The 22802-nt window shown below is 44.7% G+C and overlaps 1 protein-coding gene across 2 annotated transcripts in view; it reads left to right on the top strand.

Moving 5' to 3' along the window:
- Window positions 1-22802, top strand: part of lekr1 (leucine, glutamate and lysine rich 1) — a 234763-nt gene that overhangs the window by 117943 nt on the left and 94018 nt on the right. The gene's annotated exons all lie outside the window — the stretch shown is intronic.

Below are 22802 nucleotides of genomic sequence, written 5' to 3'. Positions count from 1 at the left end.
ACTCGGTACCGGTACCCCCTGTATATAGCCTCCACACTGACTCGGTACCGGTACCCCCTGTATATAACCTCCACACTGACTCGGTACCGGTACCCCCTGTATATAACCTCCACACTGACTCGGTACCGGTACCCCCTGTATATAGCCTCCACACTGACTCGGTACCGGTACCCCCTGTATATAGCCTCCACACTGACTCGGTACCGGTACCCCCTGTATATAGCCTCCACACTGACTCGGTACCGGTACCCCCTGTATATAACCTCGTTGTTGTTATGTTATTGTGTTCCTGTTATCATTGTTATTTTTTACTTTAGTTTATTTGGAATATATTTTCTTAACTCTTCTTGAACTGCACTGTTGGTTAAGGGCTTGTAAGTAAGCATTTCGCGGTTAGGTCCACGCTTGTTGTATTCGGCGCATGTAACAAATGAAGTTTGATTTGATTTGAACTACGCAACTACAGAACAACCCACCCAGTCACGGGCGCACATGGGCTCACCCGCACGACATACAGGAATTATTTTAATGTGGTAAATATCAGCCCGCCCTGATCATCAAGACCTGACAGTCTCAAGATACACTACTCTTTATTCCACGAATGCCGTCTCCCTCCTCTTACATTCCTCGTCTCTGTTCCTGTCTTTCGCTGCTATACCCCTACATATGACCACTCCTGACTTCCAAATCATTTGCACCGTGTGTGTGTGTGTGCAGTGTTTGTGTGTCTTTGTGTGAGCTTGCGTGTATATGTGGTTTGGAGCTGTCATGTCTCTGCTGTGGCAGTGTTTGTGTGTCTTTGTGTGAGCTTGCGTGTATATGTGGTTTGGAGCTGTCATGTCTCTGCTGTAGCAGTGTTTGTGTGTCTTTGTGTGTGCTTGCGTGTATATGTGGTTTGGAGCTGTCATGTCTCTGCTGTGGCAGTGTTTGTGTGTCTTTGTGTGTGCTTGCGTGTATATGTGGTTTGGAGCTGTCATGTCTCTGCTGTAGCAGTGTTTGTGTGTCTTTGTGTGTGCTTGCGTGTATATGTGGTTTGGAGCTGTCATGTCTCTGCTGTAGCAGTGCTTGTTCCTCAGCCCTGAGATGTTATATGACAGAGGGGGAGCGGAGTTCCCTGTCAGACTGACTCTGGGAATGACACTCCGTCAGAATGATGAGCGACGCTCCCACCTCGCGTGCAGAACTAACCTGACTCCACGCTAATGCACCTGTGTGTGTGTGTGTGTGTGTGTGTGTGTGTGTGTGTGTGTGTGTGTGTGTGTGTGTGTGTGTGTGTGTGTGTGTGTGTGTGTGTGTGTGTGTGTGTGTGTGTGTGTGTGTGTGTGTGTGTGTGTGTGTGTGTGTGTGTGTGTGCGCGCGCGCGCGCATGGGTTAACTTGATTGTAATTTTACCTGTAATGACTTTGCTTTACCTATTTTAAAATACTGGTATTTGAAGATGTTTCAAAAGTGTTAAACAAAACAGTTAAATATATTCCAAATGAAATGTAGTAAAATAATTACTATATCAACCGTTTTACTTTGGGCTGTTTTTAGCTGTCACGCTAGCTGTTCGGTCTGAACAGATTCAAAAATCATGGGAATTTTTTGCGCTATGAGGACATTGTCTCCCTCTGAGGCACACGTTGCTAGGCAACTCCCCTTAGCATGCCTGCCCTCTCAGTGGCTAAAGCCAGTGTGAGAAATATGCTATGAAACTAAATAAATACAGCATTATGACCCACAAAACTTATGTTAGATTAATGATAGTGTTGTTAAGATGACAAACTTCAAAGTGTGATGTAGTTTTATTGGAATTTGCAGCTGTTGTTGGTAAGTAATGAATCTGCAAGCTTCTGACATGACTTACCGCATCCTGAACAGAAGCAGGTGATGGGTTACGAAAACAGCTTGATGCTTGGTTGGTGAAATATATATTTTTACTGTTCTGATCTCAGATTTGAAAAACAGAGAAATAGAGGATGCTCTAACTTTCTGTCAAACTTTTTGGAAAAGTGGTTAAAAACGTCAGGAAATGGAATGTCATTGATGTGGTTAGTAAAACAGCTGTATCGTTTGATTGGTAGAATATATATTGGCTTCCAATTTCAGATTTGAATAGCAGAGAAGTAGAAGATTTCATACGCTCTAACTGTTTGTCGAAGTTGTTGGCAAAGTGGTCAAAGTAGCTGATTAGAATGTTGAGAGGCATTGATGTCACAATGGGCCCTTTAGAATGCTGAGGAAATCCTATGAAAGTGAATGGAGGACAAAAATAAGGACAGAAGTCTTAATAGTTTAAAAGGTATAAAAGACATCCAATAGTTGTATCAAAGCACACTATTCAAGGCCGATCTGCACGTTTTAAAGTTTGCATGACGTTTCTAGCTTAAACGGTGTATAACGAGTAGCTTTAATAAAAAATAGAAGTATGACAAAGATTTAGAATGGAGGCCTCCCGGGTGGCGCAGTGGTTAAGGGCGCTGTACTTCAACGTTAGCTGTGCCACCAGAGATCCTGGGTTTGCGCCCAGGCTCTGTCGTAACCGGCCGCAACCATGGGGTCCGTGGGGCGACGCACAATTGGCCTAGCGTCGTCCGGGTTAGGGAGGGCTTGGCCAGTAGGGATATCCTTGTCTCATCGCGCACCAGCGACTCCTGTGGCGGGGCGGGCCGGGCGCAGTGCGCGCTAACCAAGGTTGCCAGGTACACGGTGTTTCCTCCGACACATTGGTGCGGCTGGCTTCCGGGTTGGATACGCGCAGTGTTAAGAAGCAGTGCGGCTTGGTTGGGTTGTGTATCGGAGGACGCATGACTTTCAACCTTCGTCTCTCCCGAGCCCGTACAGGAGTTTTAGCGATGAGACAAGATAGTAGCTACTAAAACAATTGGATACCATGAAATCGGGGCGAAAAAGTGTTAAAATTCACAAAAGAAACAAACAAAAAAAACTAAAAAAAGATTTAGAATATTAATAATCAACCCTTTACCTCCACTCTGGAACGAGGAGGTTGGGTTTACACAGGGAATGTGTGTGTGTGAGCGTGTCTGTGGAATGTGCGTGTCCATAGAGCCCAGGGATCAGAGTAAAGACCAGAGGATGAAGGGGATGTGTGGCGTTGCACGCGACCCAAGCACATGTTACAGACATATAGCTACCGTAACCCTGGAGACTACTGGCTCCTCCTAGATCTGTTTTCTTCCTCATGTCCAAACTATACCTCTGGTCTACAGTAGTTGATGTGGGAATAGCTGTAGTTGTTAGATCTAAGCTGAAGTGTGAGTGTCCTCCTCGATGCTGAACCATGTATTGAGATCAGTAGTTAGCATTACCAAGACACTGTCTAAACCATGTATTGAGATCAGTAGTTAGCGTTACAAAGACACTGTCTAAACCATGTATTGAGAGTAATAGTCAGCCTAACCAAGAAGCTGAACCATGTATGAAAATCAGTAGTTAACCTAAACAGGAATCTGTCTACTGATCCTCTGGTTATAATGTTGACCTCTCATCAAAGAGTTGTGACTGGGACATCATGACTTTGTGTTCCTACTCACAGATTTCTGTATGGGAAGATGGTGCCGCTCTGAATGGACCCAACTTTTCTATTTTGTGTTACTTTTTTGGGCATTTTATTTTTTTAATGATCGACAATAACTTTTTAACATCAGATCGGCAGTTACTAACCTCAATGCCGGCTTCACCTTCGACTTTGACTCATCTGCCCTGGGCTCTTTGTGTAATTCCGACCCAGTTTTCCGGCTATCCAATAGGAAACGCAGGCGAAGAAGAGCCAGGAGAGGGGGAGACCTGGGGAGATTCAGGTGATGGTTAAACTGGCCACCTCTTCCCTCTATTCTATTGGCCAACGTGCAGTCACTTGATAATAAGATGGATGCCCTCCGATCACGGATTTGCTGTCAACGGGACTCTTGTAACTGCAATATTCTCAGCTTTTCTGAGACATGGCTATCAGACAAGATACCCCCATGGCTATCAGACAAGATACCCCCATGGCTATCCAAGTCGATGGATTCTCCAACCACCAAGCAGACAGGACATTGGGTTCAGGGAAATCGAGGGAGAGGGGTATGCCTCTTCATCAACAGCAAATGGTTGGCTGACTCTCGCTCAGTGCAAGTCTAGACCCATTGTTCACCTGTCTTGGAATACCTGATGGTCTCAAAGCCATCAGACTGTTAAACATCCATCACTAACTCTGAGAGGCTGCAGCCTACATACGGACTCAAATCATTGGCCACATTAATAAATGGATCACTAGTCACTTTAAATAATGACACTTTAATAATGTCTACATATCCTTCATTACTCATCTCATATGTATATGCTGTATTGTATACCTACTGCACCTTGCCTATGCCGCACGGCCATCGCTCATCCATATATTTACATGTACTTATTCCATCCCTTTACATTTGCGTGTATAAAGTAGTCATTCTGGAATTGTTAGATTACTTGTTAGATATACCGCATTGTGGGAACTAGAAGCACAAGCATTTCACTACACTCGCATTAACATCTGCTAACCGTGTGTATGTGACCAATAGAAATGTGATTTGATTTGATTTGGTCAAATGCCAACCTTTCTACCACCCAAGAGAGTTTATCTGTTGACTGCTGTATATATTCCACCTCAGGATATTACAGTACAAATCACAAGCTGGCAGTTAACGAACTGTACGAGGCTATAAACAAGCAGGAAACCATGCACCCGGAGGCTGCTTTCCTTGTTGCCGGTCATTTTATTTCCGCGTCATAAAAACATATAATACCCAACATCAATCCATATGTCTCCTTTGCCACTTTTGGTGATAAAGTCCTAGATCACTGTTACTCTACCCATAAGCAAGCATACAAAGTCCCCCCCCCCCCACTCCCCCTTTGGCAAATCAGATCATGACTCTATACATACTCCTGCTTCCTGTTTACAACGAGAAGCTCAAACAGGAAGTACTCGTGAAGCCCTCCGTAAAGAAATGGTCCTCTGTTTCGGAGGCTATGCTACAAGACTTCTTTCCTAGCACTGACTAGAATATGTTCCGGGACTCCGCCGATAGCATCGAAGAGATAACCTCGAAGAGATAACCTCGAAGAGATAACCTCTGTCATCTGCTTCATTAGGAAATGCATCACCGACGTTGTCCCCACAGTGAAGTTTCACTGCTTCCCCAAACAAATGAGTCGGCGCTGAGCTAAAGGACAGGTCTACCCTACACATGGCTTTTTGCAGCTAAACCCAAAGCTACGGCTGAGGACAGGGCTACCCTACACATGGCTTTTTGCAGCTAAACCCAAAGCTACGGCTGAGGACAGGGCTACCGTACACATGGCTTTTTGCAGCTAACTCCAAAGCTACGGCTGAGGACACAAACACGTACAGTTGAAGTCGGAAGATTACATACACATAGATTGGAGTCATTGAAACTGGTTTCTTGTCAACAAACTATAGTTTTGGCAAGTCAGTTAGGACGTCTACTTTGTGCATGACACAAGTAATTTTTCCAACAATTGTATACCTAGACCGATTATTTCACTGAAAATTCACTGTTTCACAATTCCAGTGGGCCAGAAGTTTACATACACTAAATTGACTGTACCTTTAAACAGCTTGGAAAATTCCAGATAATGATGTCATGGCTTTAGAAGCTTCTGATAGGAAGTCAATTGGAGATGTACCTGTGGATGTATTTCAAGGCCTACCTTCAAACTCAGTGCCTCTTTGCTTGACATCATGGAAAAATCAAAAGAAATCAGCCAAAAAAATTGTAGACCTCTACATGTCTGGTTCATCCTTGGGAGCAATTTCCAAATGCCTGAAGGTACCACGTTCATCTGTACAAACAATAGTGCTCAAGTATAAACACCATGGTACCATGCAGCCGTCATACCGCTCAAGAAGGAGACTTGTCTCCTAGAGATGAACATACTTTGGTGTGAAAAATGCAAATCAATCCCAGAACAACAGCAGCAAAGGACCTTGTGAAGATGCTGGAGGAGACAGGTACAAAAGTATCTATATCCACAGTAAAAACGTGTCCTATATCGACGTAACCTGATAGGCCGCTCAGCAAGGAAGAAGCCACTGCTCCAAAACCACCATAAAAAGCCAGACTACAGTTTGCAACTGCACATGGGGACAAAGATCATACTTTTTAGACAAATGTCCTCTGGTCTGATGAAACAAAAATATAACTGTTTGGCCATAATGACCATTGTGATGTTTGGAGGAAAAAGGGGGAGGGTTGCAAGCCGAAGAACATCATTCCAACCGTGAAGCACGGGGTGGCAGCATCATGTTGTGGGGGTGCTTTGCTGCAGGAGGGACTGGTGCACTTCACAAAACAGAAGGCATCATGAGGGTGTGTGGATTATTAATTATGTAGATATATTTAAGCAACATCTCAAGACATCAGTCGGGAAGTTAAAGCTTGGTCGCAAATGGGTCTTCCAAATGGACAATGATCCCAAGCATACTTCCAAAGTTGTGTCAACATGGCTTAAGGACAACAAAGTCAAGGTATTGGAGTGGCCATCACAAAGCCCTGACCCCAATCCTATAGAAAATGTGTGGGCAGAACTGAAAAAGTGTTTTGCGAGCAAGGAGGCCGACAAACCTGACTCAGTTACACCAGCTCTGTCAGGAGGAATGGGCCAAAATTCACCCAACTTATTGTGGGAAGCTTGTGGAAGGCTACCCGAAACGATTGACCCAAGTAAACAATTTAAAGACAATGCTACCAAATACTAATTGAGTGTATGTAAACTTCTGACCCACTGGGAATGTGATGAAAGAAATAAAAGCTGAAATAAATGATTCTCTATTTTTATTCTGACATTTCACATTCTTAAAATAAAGTGATGATCCTAACTGACCTAAGACAGAGAGTTTTACTAGGATTAAATGTTAGGAATTGTGAAAAACTGAGTTTAAATGTATTTGGCTAAGGTGTATGTAAACTTCTGACTTCAACTGTATGTACAAGAAGTCCTGCTACTTCCGCAGAGCCGTCAAACAAGCAAAAAGGACAATATAGGAACAAGGTGGAATCCTATTACACATGCTCTGACGCCCGACACGTGACAGGAGCTACATTCCATTACGGATTACAAAGGAAAACCCAGCCATGATCTGCCTGACGATGCCTTTCCACCAGACCAACTCAATGCATTTTATTTTAAGCTTAGACAAAAACAACACCGAACTGTGCACGAGGGCCCTCGCTGACCCAGGAGACTGGGTGATCTCGCTCTCAGAGTCCGACGAGATTTAAGGTTTTTAATCATGTCAACACTCCTAAGGCCGTGGGGCCTGTGACGATGAGACAGCCTACAAAGAGAAGGTCAGTGACCTGGCAGTGCGGTGCCAGGAAAATAATCTTTCCCTTCTCATCAGTAAGACCATGGAGGTGATCGTGGACTACAGGAAAAGGGGGGGTGAGCATTCCCCCGTCGACGGAGCAGGTTCGAGAGGTTCCTGTGTCCAAATTACTAAGGAGATAAAATGGTCCACACACACAGTCCTGAAGAAGGTGAGAAGGTGCAACCTCTTCCCTTTCAGGAGGTTGAAAATATTTGACATGGGCCCTCAAATCCTAAAAAAGTTCTACAGCTGCACCACTTGGAGCATATTGACTGGATGCATCAATGCTTGGTATGTCAACTGCGACTGGCGCTATAGAGCGTGGTGTGGACAGCCCAGTGCATCACTAGGGCCGAGCTCCCTGCCATCCAGGACCTCTATATCAGGCGGTGTAAAAGGAAGGCTCGGAAAATTGTTAAAGACTCCAGCCACACAAGCCATAGACTGTTCTCTCTGCTTCCGCACGGCAAGCGGTAACGGAGCGCCAGGTCTGGCACCAACAGGCTCCTAAACAGCTTCTATCCCCAAGCCATGACTGCTAAATAGCGAACAAAATAGCTACAAGGACTATTTGCATTGAACTTAAGATTTTATTTGAATTTTTGCACACTCACGCTATGCACATTCTACACAAACGCCAACACACACACACACACCCAGTGGGGAGAACAAGTATTTGATACACTGCCGATTTTGCAGGTTTTCCCACATTCAAAGCATGTAGAGGTCTGTAATTGTTATCATAAGTACACATCAACTGTGAGAAAAACAAAAATCCAGAATATCACATTGTATGATTTTTAAGTAATTCATTTGCATTTTATTGCATGACATAAGTATTTGATACATCAGAAAAGCAGAACTTAATATTTGGTATCAAAGCCTTTGTTTGTAATTACAGAAATCATACGTTTCCTGTAGTTCTTGACCAGGTGTGCTCACCCCTGCAGCAGGGATTTTGGCCCACTCCTCCATACAGACCTTCTCCAGATCCTTCAGGTTTCGGGGCTGTCGCTGGGCAATACAGACTTTCAGCTCTCTCCAAAGATTTTCTATTGGGTTCAGGTCTGGAGACTGGCTAGGCCACTCCAGGACATTGATATGCTTCTTACAGAGCCACTCCTTAGTTGCCCTGGCTGTGTGTTTTGGGTCGTTGTCATGCTGGAAGACCCATCCACGACCCATCTTCAATGCTCTTACTGAGGGAAGGAGGTTGTTGGCCAAGATCTCACGATACATGGCCCCGCCCCATCCTTCTCCCATTCCTCCTCTGGATCATCCAGATGGTCATTAGCAAACTTCAGACGGGCCTGGACATGGCTACTGATCCGGGAACTGACTCTGCATATAGCTACTGACCCTGGAACTGACTCTGCATATAACTACTTACCCTGGAACTGACTCTGCATATGGCTACTGACCCTGGAACTGGCTACTGACCCTGGAACTGACTCTGCATATAACTACTTACCCTGGAACTGACTCTGCATATAACTACTGACCCTGGAACTGACTCTGCATATAACTACTGACCCTGGAACTGACTCTGCATATAACTACTTACCCTGGAACTGACTCTGCATATGGCTACTGACCCTGGAACTGGCTACTGACCCTGGAACTGACTCTGCATATAACTACTGACCCTGGAACTGCACAACCTCTGACCTCGAAGTCAGAAGTCATTGCTCCATACCTTTTGTGTTGCTGTGGAACCCGCCTGTTGCTGTGGAAACACACACATGTCAGGAACAGTTTGGAGCGAGTTTTAGAGACACGCTTGGAAACTTGATGAGCTGAGCCGTGAAATCTGATCAGCTTGCCTGTCTGAGGGTGACTCAGAACAATTTGTTTGTTTCCTTAAGGAACGCAGTGTGTAAACCGCAAACACACATACGAGAGAGAGAGAGAGAGAGAGAGAGAGAGAGAGAGAGAGAGAGAGAGAGAGAGAGAGAGAGAGAGAGAGCTGGTAAAGGACCGCTCCATAGAACAAACAGCTGAGTGAGATGATCCATTTAAATGTCCCATAGACTGACCATCTGAATGAGATGACCCATTTAAATGTCCCATAGACTGACCATCTGAATGAGATGACCCATTTAAATGCCCCATAGACTGACCATCTGAATGAGATGACCCATTTAAATGCCCCATAGACTGACCATCTGAATGAGATGACCCATTTAAATGCCCCATAGACTGACCATCTGAATGAGATGACCCATTTAAATGTCTCATAGACTGACCATCTGAATGAGATGACCCATTTAAATGTCCCATAGACTGACCATCTGAATGAGCTGATCCATTTAAATGTCCCATAGACTGACCATCTGAATGAGATGATCCATTTAAATGTCCCATAGACTGACCATCTGAATGAGATGACCCATTTAAATGCCCCATAGACTGACCATCTGAATGAGATGACCCATTTAAATGTCCCATAGACTGACCATCTGAATGAGATGATCCATTTAAATGTCCCATAGACTGACCATCTGAATGAGATGATCCATTTAAATGTCCCATAGACTGACCATCTGAATGAGATGACCCATTTAAATGCCCCATAGACTGATCATCTGAATGAGATGACCCATTTAAATGTCCCATAGACTGACCATCTGAATGAGATGACCCATTTAAATGCCCCATAGACTGACCATCTGAATGAGATGACCCATTTAAATGTCCCATAGACTGACCATCTGAATGAGATGACCCATTTAAATGCCCCATAGACTGACCATCTGAATGAGATGACCCATTTAAATGTCCCATAGACTGACCATCTGAATGAGATGACCCATTTAAATGTCCCATAGACTGACCATCTGAATGAGATGACCCATTTAAATGTCCCATAGACTGACCATCTGAATGAGATGACCCATTTAAATGTCCCATAGACTGACCATCTGAATGAGATGACCCATTTAAATGTCCCATAGACTGACCATCTGAATGAGATGACCCATTTAAATGCCCCATAGACTGACCATCTGAATGAGATGACCCATTTAAATGTCCCATAGACTGACCATCTGAATGAGATGACCCATTTAAATGTCCCATAGACTGACCATCTGAATGAGATGACCCATTTAAATGTCCCATAGACTGACCATCTGAATGAGATGACCCAACCCCTCTCTCCCTGGTGGTTGGTCATTAGCAAGCTGAAACAGCTCAACCCCTCTCTCCCTGTTGGTCGGTCATTAGCTAGCTGAAACAGCTCAACCCATCTCTCCCTGGTGGTTGGTCATTAGCTAGCTGAAACAGCTCAAACCCTCTCTCCCTGGTGGTCAGTCATTAGTAGGACAAGACACAATCTGGAAATAATTTGAGAGCAACAACACAAATCAATTAAAATCTTACAAAAACAGTTTGATCGACTGGATCTAGACAGCAGTGTAAAGGTATTGATACGAGGAGAGGAGGATCTAGACAGCAGTGTAAAGGTATTGATACGAGGAGAGGAGGATCTAGACAGCAGTGTAAAGGTATTGATACGAGGAGAGGAGGATCTAGACATCAGTGTAAAGGTATTGATAACAGGAGAGGAGAGGAAGATCTAGACAGCAGTGTAAAGGTATTGATACGAGGAGAGGAGGATCTAGACATCAGTGTAAAGGTATTGATAGGAGGAGAGGAGGATCTAGATAGCAGTGTAAAGGTATTGATAGGAGGAGAGGAGGATCTAGACAGCAGTGTAAAGGTATTGATACGAGGAGAGGAGGATCTAGACAGCAGTGTGAAGGTATTGATACGAGGAGAGGAGGATCTAGACAGCAGTGTGAAGGTATTGATACCAGGAGAGGAGAGGAGGATCGAGACAGCAGTGTAAAGGTATTGATACGAGGAGAGGAGAGGAGGATCTAGACAGCAGTGTGAAGGTATTGATACGAGGAGAGGAGGATCTAGACATCAGTGTAAAGGTATTGATAGGAGGAGAGGAGGATCTAGATAGCAGTGTAAAGGTATTGATAGGAGGAGAGGAGGATCTAGACAGCAGTGTAAAGGTATTGATACGAGGAGAGGAGGATCTAGACATCAGTGTAAAGGTATTGATACGAGGAGAGGATGATCTAGACATCAGTGTAAAGGTATTGATAGGAGGAGAGGAGGATCTAGATAGCAGTGTAAAGGTATTGATAGGAGGAGAGGAGGATCTAGACAGCAGTGTAAAGGTATTGATACGAGGAGAGGAGGATCTAGACATCAGTGTAAAGGTATTGATAACAGGAGAGGAGAGGAAGATCTAGACAGCAGTGTAAAGGTATTGATACGAGGAGAGGAGGATCTAGACATCAGTGTAAAGGTATTGATAGGAGGAGAGGAGGATCTAGATAGCAGTGTAAAGGTATTGATAGGAGGAGAGGAGGATCTAGACAGCAGTGTAAAGGTATTGATACGAGGAGAGGAGGATCTAGACATCAGTGTAAAGGTATTGATACGAGGAGAGGATTATCTAGACATCAGTGTAAAGGTATTGATAGGAGGAGAGGAGGATCTAGATAGCAGTGTAAAGGTATTGATAGGAGGAGAGGAGGATCTAGACAGCAGTGTAAAGGTATTGATACGAGGAGAGGAGGATCTAGACAGCAGTGTGAAGGTATTGATACGAGGAGAGGAGGATCTAGACAGCAGTGTGAAGGTATTGATACCAGGAGAGGAGAGGAGGATCGAGACAGCAGTGTAAAGGTATTGATACGAGGAGAGGAGAGGAGGATCTAGACAGCAGTGTGAAGGTATTGATACGAGGAGAGGAGGATCTAGACATCAGTGTAAAGGTATTGATAGGAGGAGAGGAGGATCTAGATAGCAGTGTAAAGGTATTGATAGGAGGAGAGGAGGATCTAGACAGCAGTGTAAAGGTATTGATACGAGGAGAGGAGGATCTAGACATCAGTGTAAAGGTATTGATACGAGGAGAGGATGATCTAGACATCAGTGTAAAGGTATTGATACGAGGAGAGGAGGATCTAGACACCAGTGTAAATGTATTGAGGAGAGGAGAGGAGGATCTAGACAGCAGTGTAAAGGTATTGATACCAGGAGAGGAGAGGAGGATCTAGACAGCAGTGTAAAGGTATTGATATGAGGAGAGGAGAAGAGGATCTAGACAGCAGTGTAACTGTATTGATACGAGGAGAGGAGAGGAGGATCTAGACTGCAGTGTAAAGGTATTGATACCAGGAGAGGAGGATCTAGACAGCAGTGTAAAGGTATTGATAGGAGGAGAGGAGGATCTAGACAGCAGTGTAAAGGTATTGATATGAGGAGAGGAGGATCTAGACATCAGTGTAAAGGTATTGATACGAGGAGAGGATGATCTAGACATCAGTGTAAAGGTATTGATAGGAGGAGAGGAGGATCTAGACAGCAGTGTAAAGGTATTGATATGAGGAGAGGAGGATCTAGACATCAGTGTAAAGGTATTGATACGAGGAGAGGATGATCTAGACATCAGTGTAAAGGTATTGATAACAGGAGAGGAGAGGAAGATCTAGACAGCAGTGTAAAGGTATTGATACTAGGAGAGGAGGATCTAGACATCAGTGTAAAGGTATTGATAACAGGAGAGGAGAGGAAGATCTAGACAGCAGTGTAAAGGTATTGATACGAGGAGAGGAGGATCTAGACAGCAGTGTAAATGTATTGAGGAGAGGAGAGGAGGATCTAGACAGCAGTGTAAAGGTATTGATACCAGGAGAGGAGAGGAGGATCTAGACAGCAGTGTAAAGGTATTGATACCAGGAGAGGAGAGGAGGATCTAGACAGCAGTGTAAAGGTATTGATACGAGGAGAGGAGAGGAGAGGAGGATCTAGACAGCAGTGTAAAGGTATTGATACCAGGAGAGGAGGATCTAGACATCAGTGTAAAGGTATTGATATGAGGAGAGGAGAGGAGAGGAGGATCTAGACAGCAGTGTAAAGGTATTGATACGAGGAGAGGAGGATCTAGACAGCAGTGTAAAGGTATTGATACGAGGAGAGGAGGAGTGTAAAGGTCTAGACAGCAGTGTAAAGGTATTGATACGAGGAGAGGAGAGGAGGATCGAGACAACAGTGTAAAGGTATTGATACGAGGAGAGGAGGATCTAGACAGCAGTGTAAAGGTATTGATACGAGGAGAGGAGAGGAGGATCTAGACAGCAGTGTAAAGGTATTGATACGAGGAGAGGAGAGGAGGATCTAGACAGCAGTGTAAAGGTATCGATATGAGGAGAGGAGAGGAGGATCTAGACATCAGTGTAACTGTATTGATACGAGGAGAGGAGAGGAGGATCTAGACTGCAGTGTAAAGGTATTGATACCAGGAGAGGAGGATCTAGACAGCAGTGTAAAGGTATTGATATGAGGAGAGGAGGATCTAGACAGCAGTGTAAAGGTATTGATACGAGGAGAGGAGGATCTAGACAGCAGTGTAACTGTATTGATATGAGGAGAGGAGAGGAGGATCTAGACAGCAGTGTAAAGGTATTGAGTAGAGGAGAGGAGGATCTAGACATCAGTGTAAAGGTATTGATAGGAGGATCTAGATAGCAGTGTAAAGGTATTGATACGAGGAGAGGGGAGGAGGATCTAGACAGCAGTGTAAAGGTATTGATACCAGGAGAGGAGAGGAGGATCTAGACAGCAGTGTAAAGGTATTGATACGAGGAGAGGAGAGGAGAGGAGGATCTAGACAGCAGTGTAAAGGTATTGATACCAGGAGAGGAGGATCTAGACATCAGTGTAAAGGTATTGATATGAGGAGAGGAGAGGAGAGGAGGATCTAGACAGCAGTGTAAAGGTATTGATACGAGGAGAGGAGGATCTAGACAGCAGTGTAAAGGTATTGATACGAGGAGAGGAGGATCTAGACAGCAGTGTAAAGGTATTGATACGAGGAGAGGAGAGGAGGATCGAGACAACAGTGTAAAGGTATTGATACGAGGAGAGGAGGATCTAGACAGCAGTGTAAAGGTATTGATACGAGGAGAGGAGAGGAGGATCTAGACAGCAGTGTAAAGGTATTGATATGAGGAGAGGAGGATCTAGACATCAGTGTAAAGGTATTGATATGAGGAGAGGAGAGGAGGATCTAGATAGCAGTGTAAAGGTATTGATACGAGGAGAGGAGAGGAGGATCTAGACAGCAGTGTAAAGGTATTGATACCAGGAGAGGAGAGGAGGATCTAGACAGCAGTGTAAAGGTATTGATACGAGGAGAGGAGAGGAGGATCTCGACAGCAGTGTAAAGGTATTGATACCAGGAGAGGAGGATCTAGACATCAGTGTAAAGGTATTGATATGAGGAGAGGAGAGGAGGATCTAGACAGCAGTGTAAAGGTATTGATACGAGGAGAGGAGGATCTAGACAGCAGTGTAAAGGTATTGATACGAGGAGAGGAGGATCTAGACAGCAGTGTAAAGGTATTGATACGAGGAGAGGAGGATCTAGATAGCAGTGTAAAGGTATTGATAGGAGGAGAGGAGGATCTAGACAGCAGTGTAAAGGTATTGATACGAGGAGAGGAGAGGAGGATCGAGACAACAGTGTAAAGGTATTGATACGAGGAGAGGAGGATCTAGACAGCAGTGTAAAGGTATTGATACGAGGAGAGGAGGATCTAGACAGCAGTGTAAAGGTATTGATACGAGGAGAGGAGAGGAGGATCGAGACAGCAGTGTCAAGGTATTGATACGAGGAGAGGAGAGGAGGATCGAGACAGCAGTGTAAAGGTATTGATACGAGGAGAGGAGGATCTAGACAGCAGTGTAAAGGTATTGATACGAGGAGAGGAGGATCGAGACAGCAGTGTAAAGGTATTGATACGAGGAGAGGAGAGGAGGATCTAGACAGCAGTGTAAAGGTATTGATACGAGGAGAGGAGAGGAGGATCGAGACAGCAGTGTAAAGGTATTGATACGAGGAGAGGAGGATCTAGACATCAGTGTAAAGGTATTGATTCGAGGAGAGGAGAGGAGGATCTAGACAGCAGTGTAAAGGTATTGATATGAGGAGAGGAGGATCTAGACAGCAGTGTAAAGGTATTGATACGAGGAGAGGAGAGGAGGATCTAGACAGCAGTGTAAAGGTATTGATACGAGGAGAGGAGGATCTAGACAGCAGTGTAAAGGTATTGATAGGAGGAGAGGATGATCTAGACAGCAGTGTAAAGGTATTGATATGAGGAGAGGAGGATCTAGACAGCAGTGTAAAGGTATTGATACGAGGAGAGGAGGATCTAGACAGCAGTGTAAAGGTATTGATACGAGGAGAGGAGAGGAGGATCTAGACAGCAGTGTAAAGGTATTGATACGCGGAGAGGAGAGGAGGATCGAGACAGCAGTGTAAAGGTATTGATATGAGGAGAGGAGGATCTAGACATCAGTGTAAAGGTATTGATACGAGGAGAGGAGAGGAGGATCTAGACAGCAGTGTAAAGGTATTGATATGAGGAGAGGAGGATCTAGACAGCAGTGTAAAGGTATTGATACGAGGAGAGGAGAGGAGGATCTAGACAGCAGTGTAAATGTATTGATACGCGGAGAGGAGAGGAGGATCGAGACAGCAGTGTAAAGGTATTGATACGAGGAGAGGAGGATCTAGACATCAGTGTAAAGGTATTGATACGAGGAGAGGAGAGGAGGATCTAGACAGCAGTGTAAAGGTATTGATATGAGGAGAGGAGGATCTAGACAGCAGTGTAAAGGTATTGATACGAGGAGAGGAGAGGAGGATCTAGACAGCAGTGTAAAGGTATTGATACGAAGAGAGGAGAGGAGGATCTAGACAGCAGTGTAAAGGTATTGATACGAGGAGAGGAGAGGAGGATCTAGACATCAGTGTAAAGGTATTGAGACGAGGAGAGGAGGATCTAGACAGCAGTGTAAAGGTATTGATACAAGGAGAGGAGAGGAGGGTCTAGACAGCAGTGTAAAGGTATTGATATGAGGAGAGGAGAGGAGGATCTAGACAGCAGTGTAAAGGTATTGATATGAGGAGAGGAGAGGAGGATCTAGACATCAGTGTAAAGGTATTGATACGAGGAGAGGAGAGGAGGATCTAGACAGCAGTGTAAAGGTATTGATACGAGGAGAGGAGGATCTAGACATCAGTGTAAAGGTATTGATACGAGGAGAGGAGGATCTAGACAGCAGTGTAAAGGTATTGATACGAGGAGAGGAGGATCTAGACAGCAGTGTAAAGGTATTGATACGAGGAGAGGAGGATCTAGACATCAGTGTAAAGGTATTGATACGAGGAGAGGAGGATCTAGACAGCAGTGTAAAGGTATTGATACGAGGAGAGGAGGATCTAGACAGCAGTGGACAGCCTGCCTCAACACACTGCTTCCTCCAGTCCAGACTGCCTCAACATACTGCTTCATCTGCCTTAACACACTGCTTCCTCTGCCTCAACACACTGCTTCCTCTGCCTCAACACACTGCTTCATCTGCCTCAACACACTGCTTCCTCTGCCTCAACACACTGCTTCATCTGCCTCAACACACTGCTTAATCTGCCTCAACATACTGCTTCATCTGCCTCAACACACTGCTTCATCTGCCTCAACATACTGCTTCATCTGCCTCAACACACTGCTTAATCTGCCTCAACACACTGCTTCATCTCCCTCAACACACTGCTTCCTCTGCCTCAACACACTGCTTCATCTGCCTCAACACACTGCTTCCTCTGCCTCAACACACTGCTTCCTCTGCCTCAACACACTGCTTCATCTGCCTCAACACACTGCTTCCTCTGCCTCAACACACTGCTTCATCTGCCTCAACACACTGCTTAATCTGCCTCAACATACTGCTTCATCTGCCACAACACACTGCTTCATCTGCCTTAACACACTGCTTCCTCTGCCTCAACACACTGCTTCATCTGCCTCAACACACTGCTTCCTCTGCCTCAACACACTGCTTCCTCTGCCTCAACACACTGCTTCTTCTGCCTCAACACACTGCTTCAACACACTGCTTCATCTGCCTCAACACACTGCTTCAACACACTGCTTCATCTGCCTCAACACACTGCTTCAACACACTGCTTCATCTGCCTCAACACACTGCTTCAACACACTGCTTCCTCTGCCTCAACAAAGGGAAGGGGCCAGGATGAAATGGGGATTATAGGAGAGCGATGAAAGAGAGAAGGTGGCAGGGAGAGAGAGATAAGAGGACGAGGGCATGTGGACGAGAGGAAGAAAGCAAGCAATGTTTGTGATCCTCGTGTGCGTGCATGTGTGTTTTTGTACATTTAGGGAGCCAGTAGGACATTTGGAGAGACAGAAGAACGTTTGGAGAAACAGAAAGAGAGAAAGTCCATGTTATCTCGGGTCCTTTCTACAATATCTTGCTCCTGGCCTGACCCCTCGCTCAGGTCTCCATGACCTGACCGCTGTCACAAATACACTCCTCCTCTTCCTCTTCCTCCTCCTCTTATTTCATCCCTTTTTGTCATAATGCACCTTTTCTCTCGATCCATTTGCTGCATCTGATCATATTAACACCACTCCTCTTCTCTCATCCCTTTCTATCAAACCCTCTCCCTCCTCCCTTTCACTCAGTTCCATATCTCATTCTTCCCTGGTAGTGGTATCTGCCATGTGAGTGGAGTGGAGGCAGTCACAAGGTTAGGTTAACCTGCTGTTTGATAGGGATGTGGCCAATGTGACATGCTGCTATCTCTGCTTACAATAACACACAACAATCAGACACACACACACAGAGAGAGCGAGAGAGAGAGAGAGACAGAGACAGAGAGAGAGAGAGACAGAGAGAGACAGAGAGACAGAGAGAGAGACAGAGAGAGAGATGTCTTATGTTAATGAGGGTGGGAGCCATCCTTACCACTCTACTCCATTAAACACACACATGTGTACTCTGTCTCGTGTATCATGTGTGGTGTTAATGAGGACAGCAGTTCTAATCTGAGCTCTTGTCGGGAGACATGCCCCAGCGTGCCGAGGGTAGGGGGAGGTGGGGGGGACGTAGGAGAAACAAACAAGTCCAGTTGAGGGCCACCTCCCATGCATGCCAACTCTGACCCTGGGAGAGAGATGCACAAGAAGAGAAAAAATGGAGAGAGGGAAGGAAAACAGACGAGTCAAATGTCTATAAAAAATAAAAGAGGGGGAGAAGGCCCAGGCCAAGACACAAAAAATAAAAGAGGGGGAGAAGGCCCAGGCCAAGACACAAAAAATAAAAGAGGGGGAGAAGGCCCAGGCCAAGACACAAAAAATAAAAGAGGGGAGAAGGCCCAGGCCAAGACACAAAAAATAAAAGAGGGGAGAAGGCCCAGGCCAAGACACAAAAAATAAAAGAGGGGAGAAGGCCCAGGCCAAGACACAAAAAATAAAAGAGGGGAGAAGGCCCAGGCCAAGACACAAAAAATAAAAGAGGGGAGAAGGCCCAGGCCAAGACACAAAAAATAAAAGAGGGGAGAAGGCCCAGGCCAAGACACAAAAAATAAAAGAGGGGAGAAGGCCCAGGCCAAGACACAAAAAATAAAAGAGGGGAGAAGGCCCAGGCCAAGACACAAAAAATAAAAGAGGGGAGAAGGCCCAGGCCAAGACACAAAAAATAAAAGAGGGGAGAAGGCCCAGGCCAAGACACAAAAAATAAAAGAGGGGGAGAAGGCCCAGGCCAAGACACAAAAAAAAAAAGAGGGAAGGCCCAGGCCAAGACACAAAAAATAAAAGAGGGGAGAAGGCCCAGGCCAAGACACAAAAAATAAAAGAGGGGGAGAAGGCCCAGGCCAAGACACAAAAAATAAAAGAGGGGAGAAGGCCCAGGCCAAGACACAAAAAATAAAAGAGGGGAGAAGGCCCAGGCCAAGACACAAAAAATAAAAGAGGGGAGAAGGCCCAGGCCAAGACACAAAAAATAAAAGAGGGGAGAAGGCCCAGGCCAAGACACAAAAAATAAAAGAGGGGAGAAGGCCCAGGCCAAGACACAAAAAATAAAAGAGGGGAGAAGGCCCAGGCCAAGACACAAAAAATAAAAGAGGGGGAGAAGGCCCAGGCCAAGACACAAAAAATAAAAGAGGGGAGAAGGCCCAGGCCAAGACACAAAAAATAAAAGAGGGGGAGAAGGCCCAGGCCAAGACACAAAAAATAAAAGAGGGGAGAAGGCCCAGGCCAAGACACAAAAAATAAAAGAGGGGGAGAAGGCCCAGGCCAAGACACAAAAAATAAAAGAGGGGAGAAGGCCCAGGCCAAGACACAAAAAATAAAAGAGGGGAGAAGGCCCAGGCCAAGACACAAAAAATAAAAGAGGGGAGAAGGCCCAGGCCAAGACACAAAAAATAAAAGAGGGGAGAAGGCCCAGGCCAAGACACAAAAAATAAAAGAGGGGGAGAAGGCCCAGGCCAAGACACAAAAAATAAAAGAGGGGAGAAGGCCCAGGCCAAGACACAAAAAATAAAAGAGGGGAGAAGGCCCAGGCCAAGACACAAAAAATAAAAGAGGGGAGAAGGCCCAGGCCAAGACACAAAAAATAAAAGAGGGGGAGAAGGCCCAGGCCAAGACACAAAAAATAAAAGAGGGGAGAAGGCCCAGGCCAAGACACAAAAAATAAAAGAGGGGAGAAGGCCCAGGCCAAGACACAAAAAATAAAAGAGGGGGAGAAGGCCCAGGCCAAGACACAAAAAATAAAAGAGGGGGAGAAGGCCCAGGCCAAGACACAAAAAATAAAAGAGGGGGAGAAGGCCCAGGCCAAGACACAAAAAATAAAAGAGGGGGAGAAGGCCCAGGCCAAGACACAAAAAATAAAAGAGGGGAAGAAGGCCCAGGACAAGACACAAAAAATAAAAGAGGGGGAGAAGGCCCAGGCCAAGACACAAAAAATAAAAGAGGGGGAGAAGGCCCAGGCCAAGACACAAAAAATAAAAGAGGGGGAGAAGGCCCAGGCCAAGACACAAAAAATAAAAGAGGGGGAGAAGGCCCAGGCCAAGACACAAAAAATAAAAGAGGGGAGAAGGCCCAGGCCAAGACACAAAAAATAAAAGAGGGGAGAAGGCCCAGGCCAAGACACAAAAAATAAAAGAGGGGAGAAGGCCCAGGCCAAGACACAAAAAATAAAAGAGGGGAGAAGGCCCAGGCCAAGACACAAAAAATAAAAGAGGGGAGAAGGCCCAGGCCAAGACACAAAAAATAAAAGAGGGGGAGAAGGCCCAGGCCAAGACACAAAAAATAAAAGAGGGGGAGAAGGCCCAGGCCAAGACACAAAAAATAAAAGAGGGGGAGAAGGCCCAGGCCAAGACACAAAAAATAAAAGAGGGGGAGAAGGCCCAGGCCAAGACACAAAAAATAAAAGAGGGGGAGAAGGCCCAGGCCAAGACACAAAAAATAAAAGAGGGGGAGAAGGCCCAGGCCAAGACACAAAAAATAAAAGAGGGGGAGAAGGCCCAGGCCAAGACACAAAAAGGAGGAAAGGGGGATTGTTGCTGCAAAAGGTGGCTCCACAGATTATTGACTTTGGGGGGGGTGAATAGTTATGCACTCAAGTTTCTGTTTGTTTGTCTTATTTCTTGTTTGTGTCACAATAAAATATATTTTCCATCTTCAAAGATGCTGTGTAAAAGAGGTTGTGTAAATCAAATTATTCAACCCCCCCCCATTCATCTATTTTAATTCCAGGTTGTAAAGGCAACAAAATAGGAAAAATACAAAGGGGGGTGAATACTTTCGCAAGCCACTGTGGTTCATTATTATGGATGTATCCAAATAAATGCCAGTGGAAAACAGCTTAAACCAATGTAAATGGCTGCACTGATTGATGTGACTGAGTTAGCCCAAGACTGTTAGCCCCCAGCATGACAATGCAGCCTGGTCTCATAGATGAGACGTAACAGAAAATGTTGATCCGGGACACTCAAATTAGTATGATATGTTACGTTTGGTATGGTTACATAAGACATAAGGTTACTTAAAGGGGAATGGCAGGATTTCCCCAAAATGTCTAAGTCACAAAACTGTCTGGAAAACTATGAGCTCTGCATGCAATAATGACAAAATAATTGCTGGTTTCAAAACACATATGAAAACATGATACATATTTGAAAGCTGAGAAACAGCCCTTTCAAATGATATGACGTACAATAGCACCACATCAATCAAATGGCAATCAGTCAAGAAAATAACACCTGTGAAAATGTGTATCTTACACAACAAATGACTGCTTTCCTCAAACAAATGCCATTTACACAACTTCTAATGAACATAGAGAATAACTTAAAGCATATTTGAGTCTTTGTTATTTTGTAAGGGTTGAAAATCCTTAAATCAGAATGAAATACCTTTTACTGTGAATGAGTTACAGCAGTTTTAGTGAACGGTGGTATTTTTCTATGGAATGTTCCTTTATCAGAAACATTATTTTATGGATTGTAATATTAAACACAGATCTGAAACAAAACATATTACAAATGACATTTAGTCTTTACATATGATAAGGAAAGACATACACAAGTAAACTAATATTAATAAATCGAGAACTTTATTGAAAGAACTTTCTTTAGGGGAATACAGTGTCTCAATCAAGCCTGAAAACAAAGTTCAAGCTACATCGAAAGTTGTAATTAAAAAGTACAATAAGTATGATAAGAATAAAGCATATCATAAAAATAATTGGCTTTTACAACTTAATTTCTTCTGTACGTACATTCCACTAGGCCTGTAGCCTCTAATACAGGAAGAGTCTAAATGGGAACAAATGTAACGCATGCAGAGGAGGTGAAATGACCCGTGACGATCTAAGCTACTGGGTGAAGACTACGAGTCCCTTTAGTAGAGCCTATGTCTGCAGTAAGTTAAACTCACTGGATTACCACAACCTAAAACTATTTCGGTCCCCTACGATGCATGACTGCTTGCCCTGGCATTCTGGTGCCAGAAGCAAGGTGACACCAATTGGTGCACCCTACGTGCTAAAAGTCCCAACCTCAAAACATAAAAAAACAAAACCTGTAACACCAATACCAATGACATACAGTGAGCACCATAATTCCTTGGACATTGACCATTTTATTCTTATTTTGGTTCTCTACTCTAGCACTTTGAGTTTGAAAGGATACAATGACAATGAGGGTGAAGTGCAGACTGTCAGCTTTAATGTGAGGGTATTTTCATACATAGCTAACGTTAGCCACCTAGATAACATTAGCGATAGCAACCTAGCTCCCTAGCTAACGTTAGCCACCTAGATAACATTAGCGATAGCAACCTAGCCCCCTAGCTAATGTTAGCCACCTAGATAACATTAGCGATAGCAACCTAGCCCCCTAGCTAACGTTAGCCACCTAGATAACATTAGCGATAGCAACCTAGCCCCCTAGCTAACGTTAGCCACCTAGATAACATTAGCGATAGCAACCTAGCCCCCTAGCTAACGTTAGCCACAACAAATTGGAATTCGTAACAGATACATTTAG

The sequence above is a fragment of the Oncorhynchus keta genome, chromosome 18 (genome assembly GCF_023373465.1).
Source record: "Oncorhynchus keta strain PuntledgeMale-10-30-2019 chromosome 18, Oket_V2, whole genome shotgun sequence".
In the NCBI taxonomy this organism is placed as follows: domain Eukaryota; kingdom Metazoa; phylum Chordata; class Actinopteri; order Salmoniformes; family Salmonidae; genus Oncorhynchus; species Oncorhynchus keta.
The sequence above is the reverse complement of the archived record's forward strand: the minus strand, read 5'-3'. Positions and strand labels throughout refer to the sequence as shown.